Source organism: Chelonia mydas, chromosome 6 (genome assembly GCF_015237465.2).
Source record: "Chelonia mydas isolate rCheMyd1 chromosome 6, rCheMyd1.pri.v2, whole genome shotgun sequence".
NCBI classification, from domain to species: Eukaryota; Metazoa; Chordata; order Testudines; family Cheloniidae; genus Chelonia; species Chelonia mydas.
The window spans coordinates 47,164,862-47,178,978 of record NC_051246.2 but is presented as its reverse complement, the minus strand read 5'-3'; the positions used below and the strand labels follow the sequence as shown (position 1 = coordinate 47,178,978).

General features: G+C 40.0%; 1 protein-coding gene across 4 annotated transcripts in view; it reads left to right on the top strand.

Moving 5' to 3' along the window:
- LUZP2 (leucine zipper protein 2) overlaps positions 1-14,117 on the top strand; it is a 329,631-nt gene that overhangs the window by 188,567 nt on the left and 126,947 nt on the right. The window lies entirely within an intron of this gene.

The window sequence follows — 14,117 nt, the reverse complement described above, 5'->3', positions numbered from 1 at the left end:
CCAGATTTTCAAAAGAATTCAACTCCCATTTGGGCACCTAAAAGGAGCTGCCAGATTTTAAAGTGCTCAGATGCTGCCTGACAGTTTCCTTAATCGACTGTGGGTAAATGAAAGGTTTATGTAAGATACAGAGAATAAAATTATTAATAATAATGATTTAGTTAATCCTTTGCATTTCTATTGTGTCTTGCATCTCAGGATCTCAATGTGATTAGTAACGTTAGGGACCAGATCGGAGATCCTTTAAAGTACCATTGATTACAAGTAGCACTGAGTAGAAAAGAACCCACAAAAAAGTTAACACCTTAGAAAAATAATCCTGGTAAAATGTTACCCTTTGAAAACAAAAGAACAAGTTCTCTGATGGGGTGGACTAAGTGGCGAAGTGGCATCTCTGAATAACTGTGTGGTGGAAAAAAATACTGTCCATTGGCCACGTTTTTTCTCTCTCAGATCAAAAAATGCCTGTGGGCAACATTTAAAACACTGTATTTCATTGGCTAGTCTGAAGTTACCCTCTTCCTCGTGTCCATAGTGGGGTTCCTGACATCTTATGGGAGAGTTCTAACTCCCTAAGGAACAGGTGTGCCATTCATGCCCTTCTGTGAAGACTTAACTAGACTATTTTCTGCGTTCTACTGGGTCAATGACTTGAAGCCTGGGAGACACAAATCCACTAAAGCAATTAATTTTAGTGGGATTGACTTTTATTTAACAGCTGGGGCTTAGACTTTCTGCATGAAAATGTTAAGAAGTTCAAATACGTACAAGGATGCAGGAAGAAAAGTGTGTGTGTGCGGGGGAGGGAGCTGCATCAAAGGCCTGTATCAAAACATAATTATTTGGCATTTGCATAAATATTTCAGTAATTGTTATACTGTAGGAGAAATATATTACAAAACTACATCAAAATTTGTAACTGGCCTCAAACCTTCACTGCTGTCCGGGTGGTAGGTGGACTTGGATTTGCATACTGAGCTGTCACATAAAACATGTAGAAAGCCCATCAAAATTTGCTATACAGTTTATTTTTTATAATGCTACCCTGCCAAGTACTCCACATGACCTGGTAAAAATGTGACTGGCAATTTACTCTTCATAATGGAGCCAGCGCAAGGCATTACACAGCAGGAGTAACCCACAGCATGAAGTGTGGTTGTTACGTGTGAGATGAAAGTATGGCTCGGGTTGTTATTTCTGTGACTTTTTAAAATATATATTGTTTGCAACACGAGTATTCAAAATGATGCATAAAGGATCTTTGTTTCTTAAGGGTACATGTCCTCTGGCTGCTTATTGCTTACTCCAGTGCATTTAACACTCTGCTATGATTTTGACTGCCACCCTTTATGTTGTCACATATAGGATCATAACCCTGATTAGGGAATGTGCTCTGATAGCTCATGCCTCTCTACTGTTGCAAAGAGGCCATAAGCCAGCACATCTCCCCTCCACAAGGAGCCCTTCTTGTGGTGCAGAGCTGCTGTAAATGTTCCTCTGGTGACCACTGGCATAGAGGACTGAGCTAAAAGTAATGGGTGTGGTCAGGCTTCTAGCTGTTGGCAGAGTCCCTTGGGGCTATTGGCATCTGGTGCATGTTAGAGCAACCTTTATATTATAAGTAGTAGAGAACAGAGTTGCATTTGTGTTTTGGTGCGCATGGGCCTTATGCTGGGGACTAGTGCAGGAAATGGATGGGTGAGCTTCAATACCATTCTCATGAATTTTGTAAGCTCTTTCTTAATCAGATAAAAACAATGTAGATGCATTGGAAGAGTATTTATGTACAGCAGAGGAAGGAACATGTTTATTCTGGGGAAGGAGCACTTATAAATTCAAACTACTTTCTCCTGCATCTGGCTGCCATGTAAATGCACAAGAAAGGAGGATATAAGAAGTATCCCCCTTCTTCTTTTTCCCCTGTAGACGCAGGCAAAATCCCAGTCCCTCTGCTACCCTGAACAGAAGAACTGTTCTCATAACTGTGACACAAGCCATTCCATACCAGGGGCTGGAAGGACACAGGTTCGTGGGCAGAGCTGTTCCATACCAAACAGCAGAACTGGTCAGCTGTATGGAGATATGTATGCTGCACACCCTAAAGGGATGCCACAGTGGTTGTTCTTCTAATGCATGCCTGAGAGCTCCTAGAATCATTGTGCTTCCCACTGATCATATACATCACCCAACATAGGACTGTAACTAAAGCCTACACAACAGCTCTCTAGATTTTACTTTGCGATGCACCTCATTGAGGTAATTGGCTTAAAACTGAGTACAAAGCAAATGTCTTTATTTGATGATTTAAAAAATTAGGTCTCAAAGCACTGGTAAAGCCCATGTGGGTGAGGTGACCAGATGTTTCTGAGGAACTCTTACGGTATAAATTTAGGTATATCTCTAGTTCCGTCCTCCTCAAAATGATATTGCACTCTTGATACAGCTAGCAGGAGTTATGAGGAAGTTATCTTGGCCAATAACAGAACAAATATAAATGTTTGTGTATTAACATAGTCCTGTACCCATCTAACCAATTACCCTGCAACATTATTCCCATAATATAGAAAATATAGCAAAACATCCACTGTTCGCTGTTTTATTTGGGGAGGCATTCCAGTAGCCCTTTATAGTATGTGCATATGGAGTGTGACACATTCTGTATAAGACCAGACCTCTGAAACCTTCCACAATAGCTCCTAGAGCAATGTTGCTATTCATTATAAGATACTGTACATTTACATAGCAATGCTCATTCTGATTGACCCAGAGCACTTCAGAAACTATGTACTGTGCACACAGGCTCACCACAGGCTCACCACTGAAATGTAGCCTCTGCTGGGGCAGAGGCCATCAGCTAATCCACACACGTAGTGCTGTTCAACAATGTGAGAAAGGAACATTTGGTCAAGAATACTGACGTAAACTCCTACTCTTACAAAAAGTGTCATGTATCTCTAATGCCCATGAAAAGCAGCTAGAACCTGAGTTCTTAAGGTATTATCTGAAAAACATGCACATGGTAAACTGCATGAAACTTAATTTATCTACCTCATAAGGATGAAGGGCTGAGTCGACCTGACAGGATTAAAGCAGGCTCACTATTTCATGCCATATAAAACACTTTCTCAACATCATACAATACAAAGCTAATACCCAGACCCCTCAGGGTACCAGCACAATGTGACATCAGATAAGGCCTAGATATTTGATTTTGGTCCATTGCTGCCTTCTGATTTCCTCCATCAGGGTCCTGTGAATAGCTGTTGTTAAACAGGAAATGGAAAATATTTCATCTTGGCAATCAGCTCTGTCACATTCTTACTGAGCACCTTATAGTTTTGTGGGTTTTTTTTTTAAACACCTCTATAAAATGTTCTGGAGATGAGTGAGGACTCAGTATGGTTTGATTTGCACTATTCATCAAGCAGAGGCAGCCACAAATTTATCTTGTACAAAACAAATAACTCCTGCCAGAGATCAGATAAACTGTTGAGATTTGCACTGATTGTCAGGAATAATTTTCTGAGGGGAAAATGATTTTAGTTGCATTTATATACTCTGTGTCCTTGCTTCTCAAAAGTGTTGGTGATGACACTGATAGTTTTGTGCTGAGTCTACCTGTAAGGACCTGCAGGGTTGGAACCTGGGACTATGAGGGTTCTGGGCAGCTGATTTCACCATGGGAGGCTTAGGCTAGGCTCCCATGGGAGGCCAGTGCGAGTCTGGGCTTGGTTGGAAGTACCACCCAACGGGATCTTAGTTGCCCCTCACAGCCCACTGCTTGGCCAGTACCAGGAAGCCAAGCTGTCTGAGCAACCACACAGACTGCCTGCCTGTCTCTGCTCCAGGTCCTGCTTGTGATAGACCCTAGACTCTGGCATCTAATACTGGTTTACTCAACTTTACCGTTTGATAACTGTCTGTAACCTGGCACCTAACCCCAATCTACTGGTAAACCTAACCCTACCTGCCTCCTGATATCAGACTATGTTTACCTTCTGGCCTGTCTTGGACTCTGATCTCCCAGTAGCTTTCCCCTGCCTGCCCCGACTCCTGCACTGACCACTAGGTCTAACTACCCAAGTCTTGGTCATGACTACCCTGCCTATGTGGTATTGTTTCTCTGCTTAGCAGTTCTTGGCTACAGTACATCACACTTCTAGTAAGGATTGTGTGTGCTGTGTCAGATTAAGGGCCTGATCTTGCTCCCATTGGAGTCAATGGATGCCATAGGTGCTCAACGCCTCAGCGGATTCGGCCATTTATTTAGGTGCCTAAATACAGATTTAGGTCCCTAACTTTAGGCAATTAAGTTTGAACACTTTGGCCTTTATCCCATTTGTGTCTCAGTTTATCCATCTGTAAAATGGGATAACGATACTTACTTTACTTTTTTGAGGCAAAGTTTGTCGGAAGTTTGAACTGACATTTGCACAACTGTGCTTGAAGTATTACCTTCAGATTTGCTATGATGTTTTAGCCCTTTAATGAGATAGAGTATGTTAACATAGAATTGGTTATAAATTATATGCACATCTAAAAATTATGTATAAAAAAGTTTAAAATATCATTTAAATTTCAGTAAATGCCAGACTCATGGTTGTCCATGCAATTTTAACTATGACCCCTTTTGCATACATTTTGTACACTCACTGAGGCAGGAAGAAATAGTGTATGATCATGTAATTAAAAACTATATCATAATGCCTATATTCATGTTATGTTGAGAGGGACTGGTGAGCGTATTGATCACAACCCTCTTTGAGACTGGGTTTGAACACACTTCCAATTACAAGTTATTCACAAGCCCCCCACCTAAGACAAAAAGGGGTGCAAACCAGTAAGCATGGTGTGACCCTGGAGAAGCCTAGTGAGAGGTCTGGATCAAGGATGCTGTCTGAACGAATCTTGGCCCTATAAGCTAAGGATAATTTTGGTCCCTCTGGCATTCAGAGAAGCAAGACTTTGTACATTCCTTGTAAAATAAACAAGACTGCATCAAAGAAAATACCAGACTCCATCATCAATTTCTATGCAACTGAAACATCTTCAGGGCCCCGAACTTTGACTAGCAACTTGGGTCAAAAAGGAGTAACATGCACAAATAAAGATTGCATGAAAACCATAAAGCTGGCATTTCCTAACATGAGTATTTGATTTTGCAGCCTGAATAACTTTCCATTAATGCACAACTGTAATGGCTCCCTCAGCATGCGTCCACAGGGGTTTGAACCCAGACTTTTCTGCAGTGTCATGTAGTTTGCTTCACATGAACTACAAGGCAATAATACTTGACCAGCATGAGAGTGCTGTTATCCCAGAGTAAGAAATGGGCCACTGGTGCCATGTGTGTGATACTGAGGAAGTGAGGCTGATGATGGGGCAGCAGCTGTGCTTGCTCTCTTTTGCTCACTTGCTCGCTCTCTCTGACAGGCTGTCTGCTCTCAGGGTTCCCAGTGAAGTGTGCCCTGCTACTGCTGCTTTGGTGGCATCAGGGGCCCAGATTTTCAGAATGTTGGCATTATTTTGGTATGCTGCCAAACTGACCAAAAAATGATTTTTAAACATTTATAACTCAGTTCATTCTCAATGGAATTTCATGGAACAAAGAAAAGGCACTTTTCTAGCCTGGAGGTTTTTTCCCTGCTCAATTTCAAAGGCCTACTGCAAACAATGAAGGTGTCGCACCTTTTCGTTAAAAAATAAGACTGTTTGATAAAAGAAGGAAATTAAATATGGGATTCCTATCAACTCTCCTGATAATGAATTCACCTCCGTCTCTTTTCCCTTCACATTTCCAGTTCACAGATATCACAAGATTATGAGAGATCCCTGTATTCACAATTACAGTGTAAATGTAATTGAAGCACAAGGTAAAAAGGCATATTTTGACTTTCAGAATGGCCTTTTCACCTATTTAAAAATAAGTAATTTAAAAAACGGTAACACCGCCACCAAAACTCCAAGCATGGAACTGCTAAATCTTTTTAGGCAAGACCCAAAGATCTTTATTTTCACCTGGAAACTTGTATAAAGAGTCTGTCATCAGGTCCGATCTGTTGTTGGGAATGGAGATGGGGCATGAGAACTTTTAACAACAGATCGGACCTGATGACTGACCCACCTCTGCCATACACATTCCTGTGTATATCCTATCTATGAATATCTAATGTCTAGTCAGGTGTGTCAGCTGCTTGAAAGGGAGTTGAGTAGGGGCTTGTCTAAACAGTGCACTTGTCATAAATATAAAGGGAAGGGTAAACCCCTTTAAAATCCCTCCTGGCCAGAGGAAAAATCCTCTCACCTGTAAAGGGTTAAGAAGCTAAAGGTAACCTCGTTGGCACCTGACCAAAATGACCAATGAGGAGACAAGATACTTTCAAAAGCTGGGAGGAGGAAGAAAAACAAAGGGTCTGGGGCTGTCTGTATGCTGCTTTTGCCAGGGACAGAACAGGAATGGAGTCTTAGAACTTTTAGTAAGTAATCTAGCTAGGTTTCAGAGTAAAAGCCGTGTTAGTCTGTATTCGCAAAAAGAAAAGGAGTACTTGTGGCACCTTAGAGACTAACCAATTTATTTGAGCATGAGCTTTCGTGAGCTACAGCTCACTTCATCGGATGCATACTGTGGAAATTGCAGAATATCATTATTATATACACAGACGCCATGAAACAATACCTCCTCCCACCCCACTCTCCTGCTGGTAATAGCTTATCTAAAGTGATCATCAAGATGGCCCACTTTAGATAAGCTATTACCAGCAGGAGAGTGGGGTGGGAGGAGGTATTGTTTCATGGCGTCTGTGTATATAATAATGATATTCTGCAATTTCCACAGTATGCATCCGATGAAGTGAGCTGTAGCTCACGAAAGCTCATGCTCAAATAAATTGGTTAGTCTCTAAGGTGCCACAAGTACTCCTTTTCTTTTAATCTAGCTAGGTATGTGTTAGATTATGATTTCTTTAAATGGCTGAGAAAAGAACTGTGCTGAATAGAATGACTATCCCTGTCTGTGTGTCTTTTTTGTAACTTAAGGTTTTGGCTAGAGGGATTCTCTATGTTTTGAATTTAATTACCCTGTAAGGTATCTACCATCCTGATTTTACAGAGGTGGTTCCTTTACTTCTATTAAAAGTCTTCTTGTAAGAAAACTGAATGCTTTTTCATTGTTCTGAGATCCAAGGGTTTGGGTCTGTAGTCACCTATGCAAATTGGTGAGGATTTTTACCAAACCTTCCCCAGGAAGTGGGGTGGAAGGGTTGGGAGGATTTTGGGGGGAAAGACGTGTCCAAACTACGTTTCCCAGTAAACCAGTTAAAGTTTGGTGGTGGCAGTGGAAATTCCAAGGGCAAAGGGTAAAATTAATTTGTACCTTGGGGAAGTTTTAAACTAAGCTGGTAAAAGTAAGCTTAGGAGGTTTTCATGCAGGTCCCCACATCTGTACCCTAGAGTTCAGAGCGGGGAAGGAACCTTGACAGCACTACACTGCACCAGAGAGGTGTAAACTCTAGTGCATTCTAGGGTGTCACATTAAGTGGTCCACTTGTACCCTACTGGTGCACTCTAAAAGTTTGCTAGTGCACATTAATGTAGTACTGGATGACGTTAACGTGCACTAGAGAATTTTTAGTGTGTCTCAGCTGTGTCCACACAAGTCAGTTTAGCGCATGACACACTAGTGGGCACTAGAATTTACGCCCTTCTGCTGCAGAATAATGCACTATCTATAACAGCCCTAAGATTACTACAAGTCTGAGGAAGAACCAAGGCAGGTTTCAACTGCAGCTAAATTTATGGATGCACTGAAATTGCTGATGCAGAGAAGTTAAATAACAGAAAGGGGAATGAGGCTTTAGACCTCAATTACAGTTGTTCACTGTGCTTAATGATACGATGATGCAAATGTTTCAGAAAAGCACTCTGCGATATTAGCATTTCAAGCAACCTAAATACACTGAACTACACATTTAGTTTGGATATAATAGGATACTTGCTCTAAATCTAAAGCGGTAAATCTTGTTACAGTCCTTATTGTATATTTTTTTAAAGATAGGCTGACTATTAAAAACACAATAATGGATGCTTAAATAATTATGTTTTACATACCTGTCTTGGTTTTTGAACTTGAAATATCTTTTTAATCTAATCCTATTTAAGAATATAAAACCAATATAGTGTTGCGAAAAAGTGACCATGTAACATACCAATTCAATTTTAAATGATTTTTTTTAGTTTATCCCAGTTTAGGGAGCTTAACTGGGAAACAAGAAAGGTCATCTTAAATCCGCATGAGACCTAATTTTGTACTTTTTTTCCTGACTCAGTAAGAATTTGCAACCTCAGAGTCTTGCAGATTAGTTAATTGAACTAATTACTGAGAGCCTCTTTTACCAAACAGTTACAGAATACAAATGAAAGCAGACTCTTCATGAAAATGGCTCTTAAAGAAAAGCCCTGATCAGATTATCAGTGGGGCCCTGATACAGCAATAATACAGGTCAAGAATTCTTCATCTGCTGCGGGAGGAAATCACTGATTATAATCAGGATGCAAAACAGTACCTGTCAGTGAAATGTGTTCAGAGTTTGGTAAATGTGAAATAGTAAATACCAAAATTCCCCCTGTTCCAGGCAAAATCTAGCCCTAAAAGGCTATCTACGAATTCTGCCAGCATAAGGGATCCCTTAGCTGGCATAAAGTGACCTAGCCGGTGCCTATGCCATTTGAGCCCTGGCACAGGGGTGCTGGTGGTAGGACAGAGTGTACCTGCAGTACAGCAATTCACAACTACAACGATCATAGCCAATTAGTATAAATGAAGAGTGGCTCCTAAACTGCTCTAATTTATATTGATGGACCAGGGCCAGTGCAACTATCTCATTAGTTCCTAGTGCTCCCCCTGTTGTTTGTCTTTATCTACCATTATCTCTTGTCTTATATGTAAGCTGTTAGTAAGAACTAAGGATTCTAGGTGCTATGGTAATACAAATAAATAATAATAGCAGTTAATAGTAAATGCACCATGACAATTAAAGTGGCCTAACTTGTTCCCCCTTTCTCATACAACAAACATATCTTTGCACGGGAGAGAATCTGAAGAATAATATCATTGCCTTGTAGTACTGTGGACACCTGTTTTAAGCAACTTGAAGCTATTTATCATTCCAGAAGCAACCTGTGTTAGTGTGTAATAGAGAGGAACAGAGTGAAATATGTGTGAAACAAGATGCTGTACTTTGTCATTACGCAGGAATTGTGCAAAAGGTACATGAGGGAATTCAAATAGCGTGGGAACTTCTTTGTGCTGGTGAAAACTGCATATGTCTAATTCACAAATAAAGCTTCCCGGTGTTCCACTGAGACACAGACTTCAATCTAAATTGATGTACTGAATCCAATTAATAATCTTTTTCAAATGCCATGCAAAATTTAGGGGAATGCCATTGCTATTCAGTAATACATTTACATTGTTTCAATGTGCTAAATGAATCAAAGGTGATGGGTTAGATTTCCATATGTTCATGGTTCATTAGCACAGGGAGAATGGGCTCACCATTATTTTATTTTAGTTATTTTATTTAGTTATTTTATTTTAACTATTCTTCGTCAAAGGATAACTATTGAAATACCCAGCTTTCCCAACTATTCCCAACATACCTATCCTTTCCATTTAGGTGAGTTAGGTGTTCCCTATAGAAAGTAAGAAAGAGACACTGTACATGAGAGGCATTCTCAGTGTGCTCATTTCATAGCACATGCATGTTTGCATGCATGCACACTCACATGTACACACTAGAAATATTAGTCCAGTTTCTCAGCTTATGACAACTGATGAAATTCGACTGACTTCAGTGAAGCTAGGCTGAATTGTACCAGCTGAGAATCTTGCCCACGGTCTGAACTCGAACTGGGTGGGAAATGGTTTTCCCATCTTGTGAACGTTTTTGAGATTTTGAAAAAATTCCCATTCTGTACTGGAATGAAAGTGAGACCTTTTGAAAATTATCAAAAAAAAAAAAAAAACCCAAAGAGAGGACGAGAGTCACCCTGGAACCACCAGTGAACTGGTGGTTAGGGCACTCCTGTGGGATGTGAGAGACCTAAATTCAAGTCCTAGCTCTGCCTGGTTCAGACCAAGGCCTTAAATGTGGGTGTCCTATATCTCAGATAAATGCTCCCCACACCTTTTCATTTTGCATCCTGGGCTGAAAAACCTTCCCCAACAAAAGCTTTATCAATAGTGGAATGTTCTCATGAAAACGGTTTTGGTTTAAACTAATTGTCATTTTCTGACAAAAAGCTTGTTTGTTTGAAAAATTCCCACCTAGCTGCAGTCTGAATTTACCCACCTCCTGGAGTTACATTTAACTTAAATCACAACAAACACAAGACTCAATCAGTGCTTCCTTCTGTTCCTATGGTTTTTCTTTTCATGCCTTGGCCCTTAGTTCTGCCATGAGAGCAACTCTTGTCCCATTTACAGTCAGGAGTTGAAGCTAATGAGACCCACTTAATTTGGTTGCCAGGGTGAGTCAACAGAAGGGCTGTGTATCTCTAGGCACCTGACAACCTGTCAAAGAAAAACATTTTAAAAGCCAGCTGTGCTGGTTACTTACCTACTAAAATTCAGGCCACATTTGTTTGTGAGGAATACACCTCTCTGTGGTGAGTGCACCTCTCTCAGCATTTTAAGATTTCTTTTTTGTGGTTTAAAAACCTTCCCCTGACCCCTTCAATTTTTCTGATCCAACCACATAAAAAAATTCACACTTATTTACACTGAGCAAAGACCACAGAGTTAATCTAAATAGTACAGCCAAGGGTAACAGTGCTGGCTGGGATTTTTAAAGAAGTCAGAGGGATTTAATAGCTGAATTCTCATTGAAAGTCAATGGGAGTTGGTACTTAATTCCCTCAGCCTCTTTAAATATCCTACCTGCTCATAAGAAATAAGAGTACATATAATTCCTTACTGTGGACCAAAAGTCTAAGCTTTCGGGATGTGACCATGCAAAGTTACCCCTTCCATGGATTTCTTTTAATGAAATATTCTTTGAAATGAGAGACTCTCTTTTAAATTGTGTGGTACGACAGATCTGGGAAGAAGTAAATCTGTGTCTTTATTGAGGCAGAGGGTTTCAGGGTTAAGGTACAGGAGATTTGGGTTCTGTTCCTGGCTCTGCCAATGAGCTGCTGTGTGGCTTTGGACAAACCACTCATTCACTGATTTTCCCATCTGTAAATATACTATAAAATATAAAACTAAAATATAAATATTAAAACTAAATATAAAATATAAAACTATAAAATATCTGCATCTTTAGGCACCTAAATACCATTAAAATCGGGTCCAGAATTACTAAGTGATAGAGACAACAATAATCATCATTCATTCCCAGGGAAGGTGAATGTGACTACTCCTATTTTACTGATTTTCCCATCTGTAAAATAGGAGTAGTCACATTCACCTTCCCTGGGAATGAATGATGATTATTGTTGTCTCTATCACTTAGTAATTCTGGACGAGATTTTAATGGTATTTAGGTGCCTACAGATGCAGATATTTTATAGTCCCTTCTTATCTTTTTGCCTTTTCATGTTCAATTAGGGGAAAAGGGGTCACCATACTAAATACTTCAAAAGATGTAAAATATCCTCAATTAAATACTGTCCCCAGCAGGTCCATAACTAAGTACAGATCAGATGAATGTACTTCCTATACAGATATGTCATCCCATAGTCCACACAGTCATATTTTTATTTACTTGTGTTGTGTTGTGTTACATGTTGGCAATGCCTCAGGCAGTATTGTAGGTAATTTGTATTCATAGATTACAATTTAAAAACTCTCTTCTGGTAATTTTAAATGCTTCTTTTTAGAAATACAAACCTCCAAGAAACACACAGAAAAAGGAATGTGAGGGGAGGAGGTGGAAGGGAAAACATAAGAATGGCCTGACTGGGTCAGACCAAAGGTCCATCTAGGGAGGAAAAACCTTAGAAGATTTCTGTTTAGCCTTTACTGTATTACAGTTGGGGAGAACTAAATTCTCAGTGTGTGCACAAAACAACATAAGAAAAATAGCCAGTTGAAAGGCAAGTGGGGAAAGTGTAAACAACTTTGGCAAGGGGAAAAGACCAAATGGCACCCCAGACAAGGAGCATCTTCGGCACTTCTCCCCCCATTTGTTAAACTTTTGAATACCTTATTTTTTTTTATTGCATTTGTAGCCTATTTCACGACTTTGATGCACAATTTGCATGCATGATTTATCCCTGTCATTTAAGAGATTCTACAAAGGTCCAGAACATTCTAGGAGTTTAGTGAAAAATGAATCCACATACAGAATACCTGACACATTTTATTTCAAACATTCTATTTTCCCTTTTGTCACTAACAACAAAAACAGCACCCCAAGCCCAGCACCCCAGGCAATCGCCTTGGGTTGCCTGCCCCTAAATCTGGCCCTTCCCCCAAGTTACACTCATGGAGAGTTTCCTTCATACGTGACGCTCTCACCCACCGCTTCCACAACACTGACTTATCATTTCCTAGGAGAGTGCCTCTTTGGGATCAGGATCCATTGCAGAGGAAACAGCTGGGAATGGGTGGCCCAACTTTGGCTATGGACATCTTTCTACCTGCCTTGTAGGTTGCTAAGAGAAAATGATACAACATCAGGGTTTATTACCTGTCCTCTGAAGGTGGGATCCTCCTATTAAAGGGGACTTCCAGTGCAGATATGAACATGGAGTTTCCCAGGTGCCTTCGCTCCAATAGAGATGCACTGCTATGGAGGAGGGTTATGGGGCGAGAGCTCTGCAGAAGAACTGTATCCCACTGATTCCTTGGGATCCATGAGGTTTGGTGGTAGTTCCCGCAGTCTGTTTCTAGTGGGGCAGGATTCCCAAAATGATGAGAGGGGATCTTTACTAGGGAAGCTTTTTGGAGACCTACTGAATTTGCAGGATTTAATGTGAGAGGTGTTGAGCCAGCCCTTTGTGCTGACCTGTTGAGAACAGTGTGTGTGTTGAGCTGCTAACATTTCTCATTTCTTGCCTCACTTGGGTGTTGCCCATGGCTACCCACTGGAGTACAATATATAGCTTTGTAGAAACATTGTTGATAGTTTTTTTAACATTGAAAAGTATAGATACAGTATGCATTGCACTGGCTGATGTATAAGAAAATAACCTAATGAAATTTCCCTGAAGGGTTAGCAATATTTAGAGGTATGTAACATTTGTTAAGCCATTTCTGCCCTGTTATCTCCATCACATGCACTCTTTGACAGTACAATCCCAGATAGACAGCATCTGCACAGCTCGTCAATTTCCTGAAGATCATTAATGCATAAAAATGCAGGTCCTTAGTATAAATTATGCAAGCTCTATATTAGCCTAGTATGGTACTTAAAAAACAAAAAACCCAAGATCCATTAGAAACTACTTTAGGTTTTTCATAAGGCTCCTTAATGTCCCACACTAAATAAAATATGAATCTCAGTGGGCTGCAGTGTAATAATGGGGACAGGGAATTGAAATAGAAATAGTGAAAAAGAATTCTGTTCAGTTCTTACTGTAATGTGTTTGAGGAATTCATCATGGTAAGGTCATTCAAGAGAAATGAGCTAAAAAGGTAGGAACTGATCCTCAGCTGATATAAACCGGTGTAACCCCATTTGTCACAGTTATACTGATTTACTCCAGCTCAGGATCTGGCTGACTGTATTCTTGATTCAAGAGGGAAGAATTTAAAGAGAGCAAAAATAATTTTCAAAGCTAGGCAGCTACTCACCCAGTGGAGAATCTGCAAAGGTAAATACCTTTGGCTATCGACTATAGCATAATATCAGCAAAAAGAAAGAATATAGAAAAAAAGTTACAGTGTGGGAATATTACTAGGCTAGTTGAAATTTCATTTTATTAACGTTTTAATCAATTTTCATTTCGGTAAATAAAAAGTGAAATTTAAAACTGCTATGGCAGAAAAGAAGGTTGAATGGTAGGAGTGAAATGAGGGGACTCAGCATTTAATGTTTCAGACTTTCTGCCAATTTTAAATTAAACAATTTTACAATGAAAAGAATCTTTAAATCTTGACTTTAGGGTTCAAT